Source organism: Narcine bancroftii, chromosome 2 (genome assembly GCF_036971445.1).
Source record: "Narcine bancroftii isolate sNarBan1 chromosome 2, sNarBan1.hap1, whole genome shotgun sequence".
Classification (NCBI taxonomy): Eukaryota; Metazoa; Chordata; class Chondrichthyes; order Torpediniformes; family Narcinidae; genus Narcine; species Narcine bancroftii.
Genome location: NC_091470.1, coordinates 335,643,612 through 335,659,734, shown reverse-complemented (window position 1 = coordinate 335,659,734; position 16,123 = coordinate 335,643,612). Strand labels below are relative to the sequence as shown.

The following is a 16,123-nucleotide window of genomic DNA, read 5'->3' as shown; positions in this document are numbered from 1 at the left end:
GGGAAACCCCTTACACCACAGAAGGGGAGTAATAACAAGGTGCCACTGAAATAAATGTGACAATGTGATGGAAATGTATTGATTTACATTGGAAAAAACTTTAAACAGTTTTCCTTTTGTATATAATTAAAAGTGAATAAAGTCTATTTTTTTGGTTAAAAATGGGAAAAAAAGAACATTGTCATCCTGTCTTGGAAGTTATTTATCATGAAAGATAAAACAAGCTTTAAGGCCCATTCTTCTGGGAGAAAAGTAAAGGAAAGCAAATAGATTGTTTTGTACAGGGAATTTGATATTTGGATGTTCAGATATTATTTAAAACTTAAACTGCATGGAAAGATAAATATCAATGTGAATAATAGGTCAAAATTTTAAAAACTAGGAAATAAGATAGAATGCTCCCCAAGTTTGCAATATCCAAAAAACACGACCAAAGTTAATATTTTTGAGCAAAATGCAGAACCTGCTGCAAATTTAAAATAAAACTGATGATAGCTCATCAATCAAAATCTATTTCCCTCTGTAAAAATAATTAATGCACAAATGTTTTGGAGAAATTCAACATGAGACCTTTGTCAAGGTGACCTTGAGCAAGGGCTCAGGGCCGTTATGTTGGTTATATGCTTTTGCCTCCTCTGGACACTGCAGGACCTGCTGAGTTTCTTCAATGCTTTATATATTAGCTCAATCACAGTGTTGCAGACTTGCTTGCTTCACTCCCACTGTATGATTTGCTGAGTATTTCCAGAATTGATAGTTGAACATCACCGTAATTTAAAACTTCTTGCATTTATTAAATCTCCATATCCCCATCCCAATCCATGATAACAGTAACCCTCGTGATTTGTACCCTTCTCCAGACCCTAGTGCCTTTCAATGTGGTGGAGAGGCTTTTAAATATTAGTTGGATAGGTTTGAAAATTGCAGCTCTGTAATGGCAGTGCTGCCGCTGGTGCAGACCCGTGGGGAGCAAGGAGTGGAGATATAGCGCTCCTGCGGGGTCCAACCGCTGCTGTCAGCTCTGCACGGGCTTTTGAACAGCCCATTAAAGGAGCGGATGGTAGTTTTATTTAAAATTCCGCGACCGCGGGGTCTACACCCAAGATAGCGGCACCCATGATCGGCAGCAGCCACGAGGGGTTGCAGACTCCAGGGAAGCAGTGGACTGGCACAGGGCACCAGAAAACAGGGAGACCATCCCCCGTCTGAGAAGGGGAAGCAGAGGGGACAGCCCATGGGATGGTGACCATGGCAGCAGACTCGTGAGGAGGCCCTGCGGTTAAAAGACTCACGCGTGCAGCAGGCTGCTGGTGACTCGAGGCTGGGGGATGCTGGACACTGCTGTTGGGAGACTTGCGTTGGTCTGCAGAATGCTGGAGACTGGTTGGAATCTGACAGAAGGAGTACCAGGTATCGGAACTGGGATGCAAGTGCGTGCTGAAGGCACTGAGGGGTTCCTGATCGTGCCAGAGGCTTGGATCTGGAGCTCAGGTTGCCATTGGTTTGGACTGGACTCTGGGTGGCTGCAGAGGCTGTGGAATTGCTAGAGGCGAATCTATGGACACGCCGTGACTCTAGGGGGATTCTCTTCTGCTTCTCTTTCTCTGACTGTAAGATACGCTTCAGGTAATTTCTGTTGATGGCAAATCTGCCTTACAGCAAGCAAGAGCAATTTCATGTAACATAACACTGTTTTATTACAATTTCAAAAAATTAATCTTGAATCTTGAATGTGGGGAAGAATAATTTTCATTGCTGGAGGGAAGGAATCATAATTTTATGGGACAGGAGACCATTTGACCCATAAATTCTATATCAACTTCCTGCAGAGCAATCTGTCACCACACCCCTGCAAATTAACTGCTTAACAATTTCTCTGTTTTGTTTCCATCAGCCTTACACCCAGAGAAATCTAAATGTAATTAATCTATGCATGTGAAAAATTTTTCTTCACAACCCTTTGTGCTTTTTGCATTTTAAATCCGCTCCATCCAAGTCTTTCCATTATCTGCATATTGGAACTGTTATCCTCTATCCAGTTTTTCTAATTGAAGAGTATTGTCAGGTCTGACTGCATTGTTTTGCAAACTGCTGGCAGAGACTTGTTTGGAGGAGTAGTTCTCTTTAAACTGTAACGATTTCACAGTGTTATAATGATGCTATTATTTGGAATCAATGTAGTATATCAGCCAAATGCAACCATTCATTGGTTCCAAATTGTGACTACAGTTTGGGGAAGAATGTTCATCCCTGAATGACTGAGCTGTAATTTTAATCTCTTCCATGATGGTGAATTTCATCTCTGTGGAACCCTAAAGTCACTGAGCATGGAAACTGTGCTGACCATAGAACGTCTGTTAAAACTAAACTATTTCTAGTCTCCCCTTATACCCATCAACTTCTCTGAGAATCACCTACACACTAATGGCAATTTAAGGCAAATTAATCTACCAGCTATCATGTCTTTGGAATGTGGGAAGAAATCAGAACCTTGAGGACACCTATTCATCACAGGGAGAGTTTCAAAACTTAACATAAACAGTTGAATCTAATGAAGTTGATGGGAGAATAAAATGCAATGAGTGTAAGTGGGTGTTTGATAGTACAGAGCATTGCCATCAGAAAATATAATTTTCTCCACTTCTGAATACCTCTATTTTAACAACCTCAAATAAATTACTTCTTCGGTCACCTGTAGGCATGATTTAACACTGTGAGATTGGCGACCTTTAAAATCCCTTTAACACTATTAGTGAAGAAGGCAGAATTTGCCAAGGCCCTTGTGATCCACTTCTGCACAATCCTTGCTTGTTATTTCAATCATCTGTGGAAATACTTTGGGCTTGAAAGCTCCTGATTTATTTTTGTAAGCATCAATAATATCCCAAAAAATGACCTGAGCAGAATTTTTTTAAAGTTTAAAATAAACTTTATTCACACTAGTTTATTTTTAATATTCGTAGTGTCGTATTCATGAATGAACAAAGTAAATTTAAATTTATTTTCATAGTGTCATATTCTTTTGTATATTCTGTTATTGTACCTCATGGTGTTATCCATTTATAATGCCATTGCCACTAATATGCTCCCATCCGCCCACCCCACCCCCCCCAACCGCACCTGTCTCCCCATCATTCTTCCCTCACCTGCTGCTTGAGTGGCTTTCTCACCAATCTTACCTCTCCATATCTGGTAGCAGAAAAATCCTGGAATAATTTACTCACCCAACTAATTCAAGAGGTGACTTTGGCTAGTAAGACATTGAGTGACAAGAGCAAGTCAATAGAAAATAATTTCCAAAATCAATGGGATCAAAATTTATAGAGAGCAGATTATTTGTTTCACAGGTATTGTGGCATCAAAGGTTGGATATGGGAGAATGCCAGTAGACTTTATAACCAATAGTTGTAAATCCAACACCCACAGGAGAGCTGCATAGAGGAGAAATGCTCAGTGATAATCATGCCTACTATTCAATTAGTTTGCATATAACCTTTTCTAAATTTAAAACTAATTGTTTTATCTTACTGGGCATTATTCCAGCATTTATTTGGATAAACTCTGGTTGACAAACAAAAAAGTAAGTCCTATGTGTTTAATGAAAAGAACTGTAGAAAATCTTTGTTTGGCTTTTGCCAAGTAAATTAAAGAGTAAATTAAAACTTTAACTTCTTCAAACAGAGCAATTTGTGGAATAGAATACACCACCACATGAACTGCATGAGGCAGAAGGAAATTCAATTCATAGTCAGAATGGGGAAATAAACAATGAACAGAGTGTGAATGAACAGAATTTATTGTGAATTTACCAATTGGGTGTAATTGGATGGCATGGGTTTGTGTGGCCAGAATAGGTTCCAACTTTGATTTATCATTAAAATCAGTAACTTCATCAATGAATATAGAACATAGAATAGTATAGTATGGCTTTTCAGCCCCCATTACGATATACTTTCCTCTTATATTTGACCTCCCCAAGAGCAAAATCTCACACTTGCCCAGATTAGACTGCCATGTCATTTCTCTGCCCATATTTCCAACTGCCGTGTCCTTTGACAATCTTCTTTGCTATCCACAACACCTCCAATTTTTATGTGATCTACAAACTTACTAATCAACCACACTATCTTCTGTGTTCTATAGTCAAGACAATTTTGAATCCAATCTACAGTCCTGTAGATCTGGAGTAGCCTACCATGAAGGTTCTGTTAAATACTTTACTGAAGTCTATGTTGACAATGTCCTCTGCCCCACTATCAACAATAATTTTTGTCACCAGCTCAAAAAAACTCAATCGTTCATAAAATATGACCTGCCCTACAATAATTGCATGTTTTCCCAATGTGAGTAATTCCTAACCCAAAGAATCCTCTCCATTACCATTGAGGTGAAGCTCACCAGCCTACTATTTCCTAGATAATCCTTACTGCACTCCTTAAAGGAAGGTGGGCTACCTCCCTGAACTAATCCAGTCTGTGTGAAAAAGATGCTTCGCCACTTCTGATAGGAAGATAGAACCGGAATTTTGAGTCTGAAATTTAAGCAGAAAATGCTGGAAATACTCAACAAGTCAGGCTGTATTTGAACAGGAACAGAAAATGCTTCAGATTTCTCGCTTCCCTCCCAGAGCCATAACAAGCTTCTTTAATCTCCTTGCTGTTCTGATGAAGGTTCTTTGACCTGAAATGTTAACACTATTTCACCTCCCACAGATGTGGCCAGATCTGAGGAATATTCCCAGCACTTTTTGTTTTTAATTTTGATATCCGTCATTTGCTTTTATGGGGGTTTTCACTTGTGACCATACAACCTAAAAGGAACAATAAATATTGTGTCCTAGAAAAAAACCTTATTTTAACCTCCCTAACAACAGAGGGCCTGACCAATGTTTTTCCTTTGTTCAAGAAGTGAAATGGGGATAATCCAAGAAATTATTGTCAGCGACCCTCGCATAAATTGCATTAATCTCCTCCCCTTGTTACACTAATCAGAGGTTGCTCCAACACACAAAAAGATGATCTGTACTATTGCAAAGTCACTTTTGTTCTTTCCCTATGGTAATTATGAACATTTATTATCCATATTTTTAAAATATATTATCTTTTTCAAATTAATTTAATGTATACTATTGTAATTTTTGATGAAGTACTGTTTGGCTGCAACAAGTGATAATTTTGCGATATATATGAGAATAAACTCATTATCCTGGGGATATAATTTGTTTGCATGGCCAGATTAAGGAGAATGAGTGGGGCTTTGTGAGAGGCAGTTCATGTTTTACAAACTTGATTACATTTTTTTTCAGGAATTAACAAAGTTGATTGGTGATGGTAGGACAGTAGAGCTTGTCCATATGAACTTGTAAGACATTTGATGAATCTGCTCCTAATGATGATCAAGGTACCAGTGAGAAGAGGTTTTGACCAGAAGCGTGGAGGTCCTTTATGATTTCGGAAACTGTGATGGACCTGGATATGTTTACTACTTTCTGGGGGGCGTGGCAAGATGACGTAGATCTCGACCTCTCTGGCCGGACTTTTAAGTACCCGTTTTTAACCACTTGTTTTCAAGTTTAAACTTTTTAAATTTTAGTTTAAAGTATTAAGGAACTGTTATGGCCATTAATGGTAAAAAGATTAAACCTCAAGTGCAGAAGAAGTTACATTTTCGAAGTGTTGAAGATTTGGGGCCTAAACAACTTGCTACAGCTTCAGGGTTAACTTCCTTAGTGCCTAAATCACAAAGACTGCCTGTGGGAGCTGAAAAAAAAATGTCTACTACTCAACAAGTGAAGGATGGCGCTGGAATTTCCCGTTCTCTGGAGGAAGGTGCATGTTCCCAAGAAGTGGATCCCGATTCTGGCAGCCTGCCGATTTTAACGGAGGGAGCACACAGGAAGACGACTCCATTGTCTGAAATGCTTCAGGAAGCATTCCAACCTGAAGATCTCGATCTCATCCGTGATTTTGTGAAAAAACAACGAGCTGTGGGGGAGACCAGCGTCGACCCCCTGAGGAAGTCGGGGTGTCGTCGCTGGGAGTCCAGACCCACAGTAAAACCGTTAAAATGCCTTTTGTTGAGTTGCAGCAGGAGCTGCAGTTACCTGGTTCTGCCACTACATTAAAGAAAGCAGGGCTGAGCTTTTCTGAGCTACAATATAAACAGTTAAATGCTGTCATCCAGCCTATAATGAATGAGATGGCTCAAATGATAAATTCACCATTGTCTCCTAAAGAAAAATCTGGTTGTTCTGGAAATAGAAGAAATGGCAGAAATGGGAAAAACGGGAATGGAAAGAGTCCAACTTCTTTTGAAATGGGATCTTCGAGTTTGGAATCTCTTGGATGAATAGAAGAATCTTCTTATTCTTATTTTACTTTTTATTATGATATTTTGATGTTATTCTTTGTTCGGCTGGGGAGGGAGAGATTTGCTCTAAGTTCTATTAGTCATCAGCCACTGGTGGGTGATCCACACCCAAATTTTGTTTAGGGATTACTACCTTTTGGTAGTTTTTTGGTTTTTTTTAATGTTTACTACTTTCTGTAACGTTCTGCATTCTCAAACCAGGTTGTGATGCAACTAGCCAGTATACTTTTCACAGTGGATCTGGAAAAATTTGATAGATTAACTGATGACATGCTAAATCTCCTCAGACTCCTTAGAAAGTAGAGGCACTGGTGTGCATTCTTTGCAGTTGCCTTGATGTGCTGGCTCCTGGAATGGTCTTGACAAGGTCCTTCATGATAGGTTCAGATTCAGATTTCAGATTTACTGTCAGAGTATATACATGACACCACATACAACCCTGAGATTTTTTTTTCCCTGCGGGCAAGGCAGAATTACCATTTATTGATAGTGCAAAAAAAAATCCAGAAGACAAGGATGCATGGGATTGTGAAATATTAAATGTTCACAATCACTACTCTGGAGACAAAGTCTTGGAGAATAAGTTAAGTTCAGTCTCTTATTCCCAAGACACACCGGAGGTCCAGAATCATCACTCTTTTGTACAGTCCCGTCCTCAACATCACCACACCTCCCTTTAGTCTCTTCCAATCGGAATGTCAATACCTTACAACCTTCCCCTTTTCCCTTCCATCCCTGCAGATACCACACAGTCCCTCCCTCATCATACATCGCATGTTATGTTAATCAGGCAGTCTCATCATTAGGGCCATCTAAGTTAATATTCATGTCTTCATTAAACAAGCACAATGGTTACTGTTGGATACTCTAGGTCATCTTGCCAGTTTAAACCAGAATCCGTTATCCTTGAGACTTCTGATAAGAAAGGGGCCCACTAGCTGGTGGCTAACTATTTTCAAGCTCTAATCTACATATTTTGCATTCCATCACCCTTCACAGAATGGTGCTAGTTTAATCATCTCCAGCCATTTTTTACAGGATCCAAGGTGAATTTGATCGTCTGGATTTGGGATTAGCCAGCCCATAGGTGACCAAGGAAGGGTGTTACTCTGACTGCTGATTCATGACCAATGGTGTTCTGAGGGGATTGATGCTGGAACATCCCCTCTACCACCGTCAACTTAGCCCTCAATCACATATTGTCCATTACCTGCACATCTACCCTGGCCCCCTTCTCCCCCATGTGCAGCAAATACAAGATCCCCCTCGTCCCCTCTTACCACCCCACCAGCCGTTTCTGCTACCTATTTCTGCTTCTTTTCTTTGGCTTGGCTTCGCGGACGAAGATTTATGGAGGGGGTAAAATGTCCACGTCAGCTGCAGGCTCGTTTGTGGCTGACAAGTCCGATGCGGGACAGGCAGACACGGTTGCAGCGGTTGCAGGGGAAAATTGGTGGGTTGGGGTTGGGTGTTGGGTTTTTCCTCCTTCGTCTTTTGTCAGTGAGGTGGGCTCTGCGGTCTTCTTCCTATTTCATGATCCCATCACCAGGCACAACTTCCCTTATCTTTACACCTTCCACAGGGACTGCTCCCTCCCTGACTACTTCGTCAATTCCACCCTTCCCACGAATCGCCTCCCTATCCCTGTGACCACAGGAGATGTTCCACTTGCGACACCTCCTCCCTCACAACCATTCGGGACCGCAAACAAATCTTACGAATGAAGCAACACTTTATCTACTGTATCCCATGCTCCCGTTGTGGTCTACTCTGCATCGGAGAGCCTGGAAGATCGATTCATTGAGTATCTCGTCTCTGTCCGCCACAATAGTGGGGGATCTCCAAGTTGCCACCATTTTAATTTCCTGCCCAATTCCTTGCTGATATGTCTGTCCATGGTCTCGCACACTGCCAGTCTGAGACCACCCGCAAAATGGTGGAACAACACCTCGTATTCCACATGGGCACCCTCCAACCAGATGGCATTAATATCGACTTCTCTGGTTTCTGTTAGCACCCCTCCCCACTGCCCCCCCCATTTCTCCCTATGTCTCCTTTCCTCTAGCTCTGTCTCTGTCTCTCTCTCTCTCTCTTCCCTTTTTCCTTTTCCCTCTGTCTCCTTTCACTCCCTCCTCCAATCAATTCTCACCTTCATTCTTTCCTGTCCTCTTATTAAACACAATCTTTTTCTTTTGGTTTTTACATCTCCCCCTGTCATTCTTCCCTCTTCACCAGCCTTTTAATATAGGCATCTGCCTGCTTTTTACTCACACGCTGAGGAAGGACTGAGGCCCGAAACATCAGTAATATATCTTTACTTCCTACGGACGCTGCGAGACCTGGCGAATTCCTTTTTCTTTCTGAGTGAACTAAAAATGTCAAGACCTGCTTGCACTATGTTTTCCTCTGCATATATATTTTTTTCTGAATAAAGTTTATTTTAAAAATAAAATAAGGTTGAATAAGCTGATTCATCACCATTTCCTAAACAGTTTTGGGAATGGACAAATGAAGGAATAAATTAGAGATTCCTGTGAACTCCAGGACAAGGCCTGAGGTTTGCCAGTCCACCTGAGATTACAGGAGTGAACAGCTGATAAATTACAAAGGGAGTTGAAACTGCATATAAAAGTAGTCTTGGACTTTAGAGCTAACTTCTGCTCCATGCTTTGAAGATTTCCTTTCACACCTACATGTTAACAACCTTCTGAGTCAGAGCTGACAAGCTTTCATCTGCAGCCTGGGCTGTGTTTAGCTTCTGCTTGCTGCAAACCCAAGCTAACTGCTACCAAAGTGTGAAAGATTAGGTCACAGCTTTCACTTCGGCAGCCTTTCCTACAGCACCAGCGTGCTCCAAACACCACACCCTCTGGGGAGCAGATGGGACCATTTCTCTCTCACAACAGAGATAAATGACCGTGAAATGTGTCACATTCTTGAAGCAGCCCCCTCTCTTTACTATTAATCATCAAAGTTCCTCAGCTCAGGATCCTCTGATAAACAAGCCCCATGAAATGAATCACTGAGATAGGGTATAATGTTAATTTCAACCTTTTACCAAAATAAATGAGTACTTCAGATTCATCAACAATTAACTAAAAGGAAATAAGCTAGTAAATCCGATAAAATAAGTCAAATACCTTAAACACCAACTTGTCAGAATCAGAACTTAGTCATGAGCAAGTCATGAAAAACGTTGTTCTGCAACAGCATCATAGAGCAAACATTCATATTATAACCAGCTTACAACATTACTATCAAAAATAAAAACAATAGCATGTGGCGACGCACATCATCATGGCGAATCGGCCCCGCTTCTATCGCCAAGTGGTGGGGCAGCCATGGGGAAATGGCGTCGTCAGAGGTTTCTCTCTGACTCCAGTATCCCTTCCAGCGCAATTATGATGTCACAATGGACCAGGTGACTGAGCTCATGGTGTCCTTAAAGGGCCGTGCTGAATTTGTATAAAAACAGTCGTTAACGACCTTCGGTGTGGCAGTAGTGATTTCCTTCAAGCGACACAAGTGCACGAAAAGTAAAGCAGGGCCTTTGGTTCATTGGTTATTCAGGAATCTGATGGCAGTGGGGAAGAAGCTGTCCTTGTGCCGCTGAGTGCTCGTCTTTAGGCTCCTGTATCTTTTCCCTGATGGTAGCAGAGTGAAGAGAGCATGGTCTGAGTGGTGGGGGTCTTTGAGGATAGAGCCTGCTTTTTTTAAAGACACCGCCTCATGTAGATGTCCTCAATGGGGTGAAGTCTGGTGCTGTGATGTCACAGGCCATGTTTATAACACTTTATAGTTTATACGTGTCCTGAGAGTTGGCGCCTACATCAGCCAAAATGCTCTTCACAGTACACCTGTAGAAGTTTACATGAGTTTTTGGTGATATACCGAATCTCCTCAGACACCTCACAAAGTATAGCCACTGGTAAGCCTTCTTTGCAATTGTATCAACATGGAGCCTCCAGGACAGATCCTCGGAGATGTTGACACCCAGGAATTTGAAGTTCTTCACCCTCTCTACTACTGAGCCCTCGATGAAGACTGGGTTGTGTTCCCCTGACTTCCTCCTGAAGTCCAGGATCATCTCCTTGGTTTTGCTGATGTTGAGTGCACGGTTGTTATCATTACACCATTCAATGAGCTGATCTATCTCCCTCCTGTACACTTCCTCATTGCCGTTTGTAATTCTGCCAACAACGGTGGTGTCATTGGCAAACTTGTAGATGGCATTGGAATTGGCCACACAGTCATGGGTGTTTAATGAGTAGAGTAGTGGGCTCAGCACGTATCCTTGGGGTGTGCCTGTATTGACAATCAGTGAGGAGGGGACCTTGTTTCCAGTTCGTACTAACTGTGGTCCTCTGATGAGAAAGTCAAGGATCCAGAGTGGGGTTCGGAGGCCTCAAGTTGTTGTTGAAGGCCGAGCTGCAGATGATGAAGAGCAGCCATGTGTATGAATTGCTGTTTTCAAGGAGATCCAGAGCTGAGTGGAGAGCCAGTGATATTGTGTCTGCTGCGGAGCGATTGTGACGATAGGTGAATGGCAGTGGGTCCTGATCTTTCCTTAGGTACATGTTAATTCTAGCCATTACCAGCTTCTCAAAGCATTTCATCTTGTAGAAGTTAGTGCTATTGGGTGGAAGTAATTGAGGCAGTTCACCCTACTCTTCTTGGGCATCGAGATGTTTTATGCTCTTTTGAAGCAGGTGGGAACCTTTGACTGCAGCAATGAAAAACTGAAAATATCTGTGAACACTCTTGTTAGTTGGTTGACACAGATTTTCAGTACCCTGCCAGTATGCCATCAGGGCCTGGATCATATAATTTATTTTCTAAATTTATTACAGTTTTCAATATTTTCTCTTTGTCTCCAGGCAGGGAAGAGGCAAAATCTTGTTTTCGCGTGTTCCCTTGATGAGACCATAAGATGTAGGAGTTTGGTCTTCTCTGCCATTCAAAGCATTGCAGATGTATTTTTCATTTCAACCCCATTCTCTTGAACCATTCCTTTGAACCTTTGTCACCCTCACTAATTGAGAACCTTTCAACACCTGTTTTAAATATACTCAAGTACTTGGCCTTCACAGCTATCTATGGCAACAAATTCTGCAGAAATTTCACCTCATCTCTGTTCTAAAGAGATATCCTTTTATTCCTAGGCTGTGCCTAGAATATCCCACTACTGGTAACATCTCTATGTGCATTCTATCCAACCCTTTCAGTAGGTTTTAATGAGATTCCTGCTCACCAACCACCGCCCCCCCCACCCCACCCCCCGCCCATCGTTCTAAACAGTTAGCCTTGACAAGAATAGAATGTTTCAAAATGTCATGTTACATTGAATCTGCAACACACAAAAAGTTTCTTGGGTCCATCTAATCTGTAGTAGTTTATGTACGATGTCCACACAAGCATTGCTGAAATATAATAATCTCACAGTTCTCTCATCTCCCTTTGTTCACTTCTCACTCTTGTTCATATATTCTTCTTTTAAATGCATCTGTGCTTGCATCAACCATTGCATAAGATGATGAGTTTCACAGTCCTATCATTCGAGGCAATCTCTAGTCCCAAACTCGCATCTTTCTCTGGTTCCCGACCTCTAGTCTTGCCTTCTGCCTTCGGTTTCAAACCTCTCATACCTCCACCTGGCTCAAATGTAATCCCTTGATATCCAGGAAGACATATTTCCACTCCAGTATTGTAAGTTCTAAAATTTCGGCTGACGCCAATGTGGAGCCTGCATATTTAGCACATTGGGCAAGAGGTGATTGGCAGTCAGGATGGGGGGAGGGGGGTAGCTTTGGAGGTGATGCACACTTTCCTTGGTTTATGCTGAGCCTTTCTACACTTCTGATGCACGGACTTGAGGTTATCAGTGCTGCACTCAATGCTCGCTCTCCACTTTGAGCCAGCATGACCCCAAGATTTCCATGTATCGTGGGGAAGTTATATTTACTCAAGGTGGTTTTGTCAACATCTATAAAAATCTTTCCTCATTCTGATCTTAGAATAGAGTCTCTATTTTCAAAATCTGGCATTAGGCATTTCACTCTCATCAAACTCCTAGTCCCAAGAACTTTTCCTCCTTTCAAGAAGTCGGCAACATCGTTCAGACTCCCAGAAACTGACCCCTGAACCTTCCTTTCAAACTACTAACCCATCTCAAATCTTCTATTCTTCTCCAAAGTTTTTTAGAGCATTGCGTCCTCTCAAATCCATGTTCATTTCATCTATCTTGAATCTGTCCAGTAATTTTTTTAAACCCTCTCCTGACATTTAGATTGCTTTGATCAATATCTTTAATAATAATTATGGCAAAGGTATCCCGCCTCATTCATCTCTACTTTTTGGCAGCCTCCTCTAACAACTCTCCACAAGTCCCCTCTAAATGGAATAGCTGTAGCAGGCTGAGCGGCCGCATAGCCATGGCGCCTTGCCAAGTGGATACACAGATACGTACTTAGAAAATAGGTGCAGGAGTAGGCCATTTGGCCCTTCAAGCCTACACCACCGTTCAATATGATCATGGCTGATCAGTACCCAGCTCCTGCCTTCGCCCCATACCCTCTGATCCCATTAACCTACTCTTGTATATTGACAAGGAACTGGCCTCAACTACCTTCTGTGGGAAAGAATTCCACAGATCCACTACTCTCTGAGAGAAGAAAAATTTTCCTCATCTCAGTCCTAAAAAACTTCCCCCTTATCTGTGACCCCCCCCCGGTTCTGGTTTTACCCAGCAATGGAAACAACCTACATGCATCTAGCCTGTCTAAACCCTTAAGAATTTTATATGTTTCTATAAGATCCCCCCATCCATCTTCTAAATTCCAGAGAATACAAGCCTAGTCTATCCAACCTTTCTTCATATCCAAGTCCTTCCAACCCTGGTATCAGTCTAGTGAACCTTCTCTTCACCCCCTTCATGGCGAGGATGCCCTTCCTCAGATAAGGAGACCAAAACTACATGCAATACACTCCAGGTGTGGTCTCACCAAGGCCCTGTACAGCTGTAGCAGGATCGCTTTACTCCTATACTCAAATCCTCTTGCTTTGAATGCCAACATACCATTCACCTTCCTCATCTAAGTCTCTCTGCATCTCCCCTTTTCCTAAACGAATACCCTTTAGATAATAGTCCTCTTTCCAGTTCTTACCTCCAAAGTGGATAACCTCGCTTTTATCCACATTATATTGCATCTGGTCACGTCATGATCCACTCGCCTAACTTGTCCCAATCACTCTGCCGAGTTGCTGCTCACTCACCTGGACGAGGAACCGTGGGCACACAGCACTGCAAGCTGAATTGCAGCAAACTGGACCGTTGTGCCTCTTTCTAGTGGGCCTGGGGCTCCCATCATGTTTACTTTAACCCATGAGCCCTGCAGATTAGTGGCAGGCACGTGTTCAACTCAGTTGTAGCTGGACCCCACATTGGCTTCTCTTCCCATATCCAATCAGTACCCCAGCTGTGCTTCACCTGCTATTTCATACTTGCTCCTATTTCTTATCTAAGAGCAAGGCTTTGGCAATGTCTCTCAAAATTGTGGCAACAGTTATAATCTGTACACAGATGATACCCACATGTAAATGTCCCCTAGCAGCCTCCTCTCTAAATTGAGTATAACTGTTTATTGTCATATACATAAGTACAAAGTACAGATGTTTGGAATTTCTTACCTGCTTCAGCCACAGAGATATATAAAATACACCAACAATGGATGAGTAAATTTTCATCCAAGCTATGACTTTCTGACTTTGTCACAATCTCTGCCCGCAGCCACTGAATTCAATTGTCTGCCTGGAAATTGCTTGAAACGGAACCAACTTCACAAACCAAACTCTTGCTTGTTTTTGTTTCCATAGATGCTGCCTGACTGTTCCCTGTTTATCTTTCAAACTGCTGACGTGTTTGGAGCTGTACCAAAACTATAACTGCAGCATCCCCAAGACTATCTTTCTCCACCTTCCCTGACCCCATATTCACTCAAATGCTGCAGATGATCTTGATCAAGAAGTCAGCAGTGGAGAGGGTCAAGAACTTCAAACTTCTGGGAGTCAACATCTCTGAGGATCTGTCCTGGAGCCTCCATGTGGATGCAATCACAAAGAAGGCTTTGTACTTTGTGAGAAGTTTGAAGAGATTAAGTATGTCACCAAAGACTCTCAAAAACTTCCATGGGTGCAGCACGGAGAGCATTCTGGCTGGTAGCATCACTGTCTGGTATGGAGACGCCTATTCAGGACAACAAATAACTCCAGGCAGTTGTTAACTTGGCCTGTGACATCACAGGTGCCGGTCTTCACCCCTTCAAGAACATCTCCAAGAGACGGTGTCTTAAGAAAGCAGCCTTTATCCTCAAGGGCACCCACCACTCAGGCCATGCCCTCTTTACACTGCTACCATCAGGAAAAAGGTACAAGAGCCTGAAGACGAGCACTCAGCAGCACAAGGACAGCTTCTTCCCCTCTGCCATCAGATTTCTGAATGAACAATGAACCACAGATTTACCTCACTTTTCCTTTCCTGCACTATTTTTATTTATTTTGTAGGGTGTTTTATATAAATGTTTGCACTGTGACGCTGTTGCAAAACTACAAATTTTGTGGCATGCTCCTGGCAATAAATTCTAATTCTAATTCTGATCCATCTATACTTGAATATTCCAATATACTGTTAATTGACCTTCCTCATTTAAATACATAAAACTTGGGATCATACAGAATCTAACTTCCATGGCATCACTCATTCCTACATGGACACTGAGTTAAGCAATGAAACGATTTAAAAATTCTCACCCTTGAGTTCAAATCTCATGTTTTCCCCTTTATTTTCCCTTGATGTCCCTCAGCACTATATGTGTCTTGAGTATATGTGTATCGAGTCTTCCAATTCTGTCTTCTTAAACTCTGTCTGATTTTAATTGCTTCACTGTCGATTTTGTGCCTTCAGCTTTGTAGGCCACAAGTTTTGGAAGCACTCATAAACTTTTGAAAACTTTATCTGTGCTCTTTCCTTTTGGGACATTCCTTAAATTTGACTTGATCTGTAATTTTTGCAATATGTTTTAGAGTCTTTTTTAAATGGCTGAAAATTGCTTTTGTTTGGAACAACTCCAAAGAAGGATTTCACAAATTTTGCTATTTTGAAGGTTTTGTTGAAATGCAAGTTGCAATTTTCCTTGGATTCGGTATCTATAAAAAAATCTCCTAAATTCATAATTAACCAATTTTTTTTTTCTTCTCCACTTCCATAAATATACAACCATGATCATGCCAGAGTTGAAACACTTTGGGAGGTCAAATGTAAAGTCAGCATATGAGATAAATGTCTCTAAAAAGCATTAATGTGGAGTGGGATATGGGATTCAGGTCCACAGCTCCTTGAAGGTGGCCACGCACATAGATAGGGTGGTAAAGAAGGTGTATGGTATGCTTGTCTTCCTTGAGGGACGGAAGGGGATTTGATATAAGAGTTAAAGAGGTGATGTTGCAGCTGTATGAAACTTTTAGACAGCACTTGGATTTTGAATTACTTTCCAGTGGTTTCATGGTTTCAAGATCTTCTTTAAAACAAAACATTTCAAGTTCAAGTTCATTTAGTTATAAATAAATATTTATATTCCCCAGGTGCGATGCATGCCAGAATTCTAACGAATTTTTCTGACTACTGTTCCAGAAATAAACCCTCTAAACTACTGCTCACTTCAGTGCAAGTTCTCACAGAAGCAGTAGTGTTGTGGGTGTA

The 16,123-nt window shown here is 41.7% G+C and overlaps 1 protein-coding gene across 2 annotated transcripts in view; it reads right to left on the bottom strand.

Annotated features, from left to right (window-relative positions):
* Positions 1–14,241, bottom strand: part of LOC138755709 (uncharacterized) — a 63,843-nt gene extending 49,602 nt beyond the window's left edge. The window contains exon 1 of one of the 2 annotated variants that reach the window (XM_069922169.1): positions 14,056–14,241. The gene's annotated coding sequence lies outside the window, so the exon portion shown is untranslated. Of the gene's footprint in view, positions 1–9,509; positions 9,699–14,055 lie in introns of those variants that run through there. The other variant, XM_069922168.1, reaches the window with a different exon arrangement.
* Positions 14,242–16,123: the final 1,882 nt, after the last annotated feature.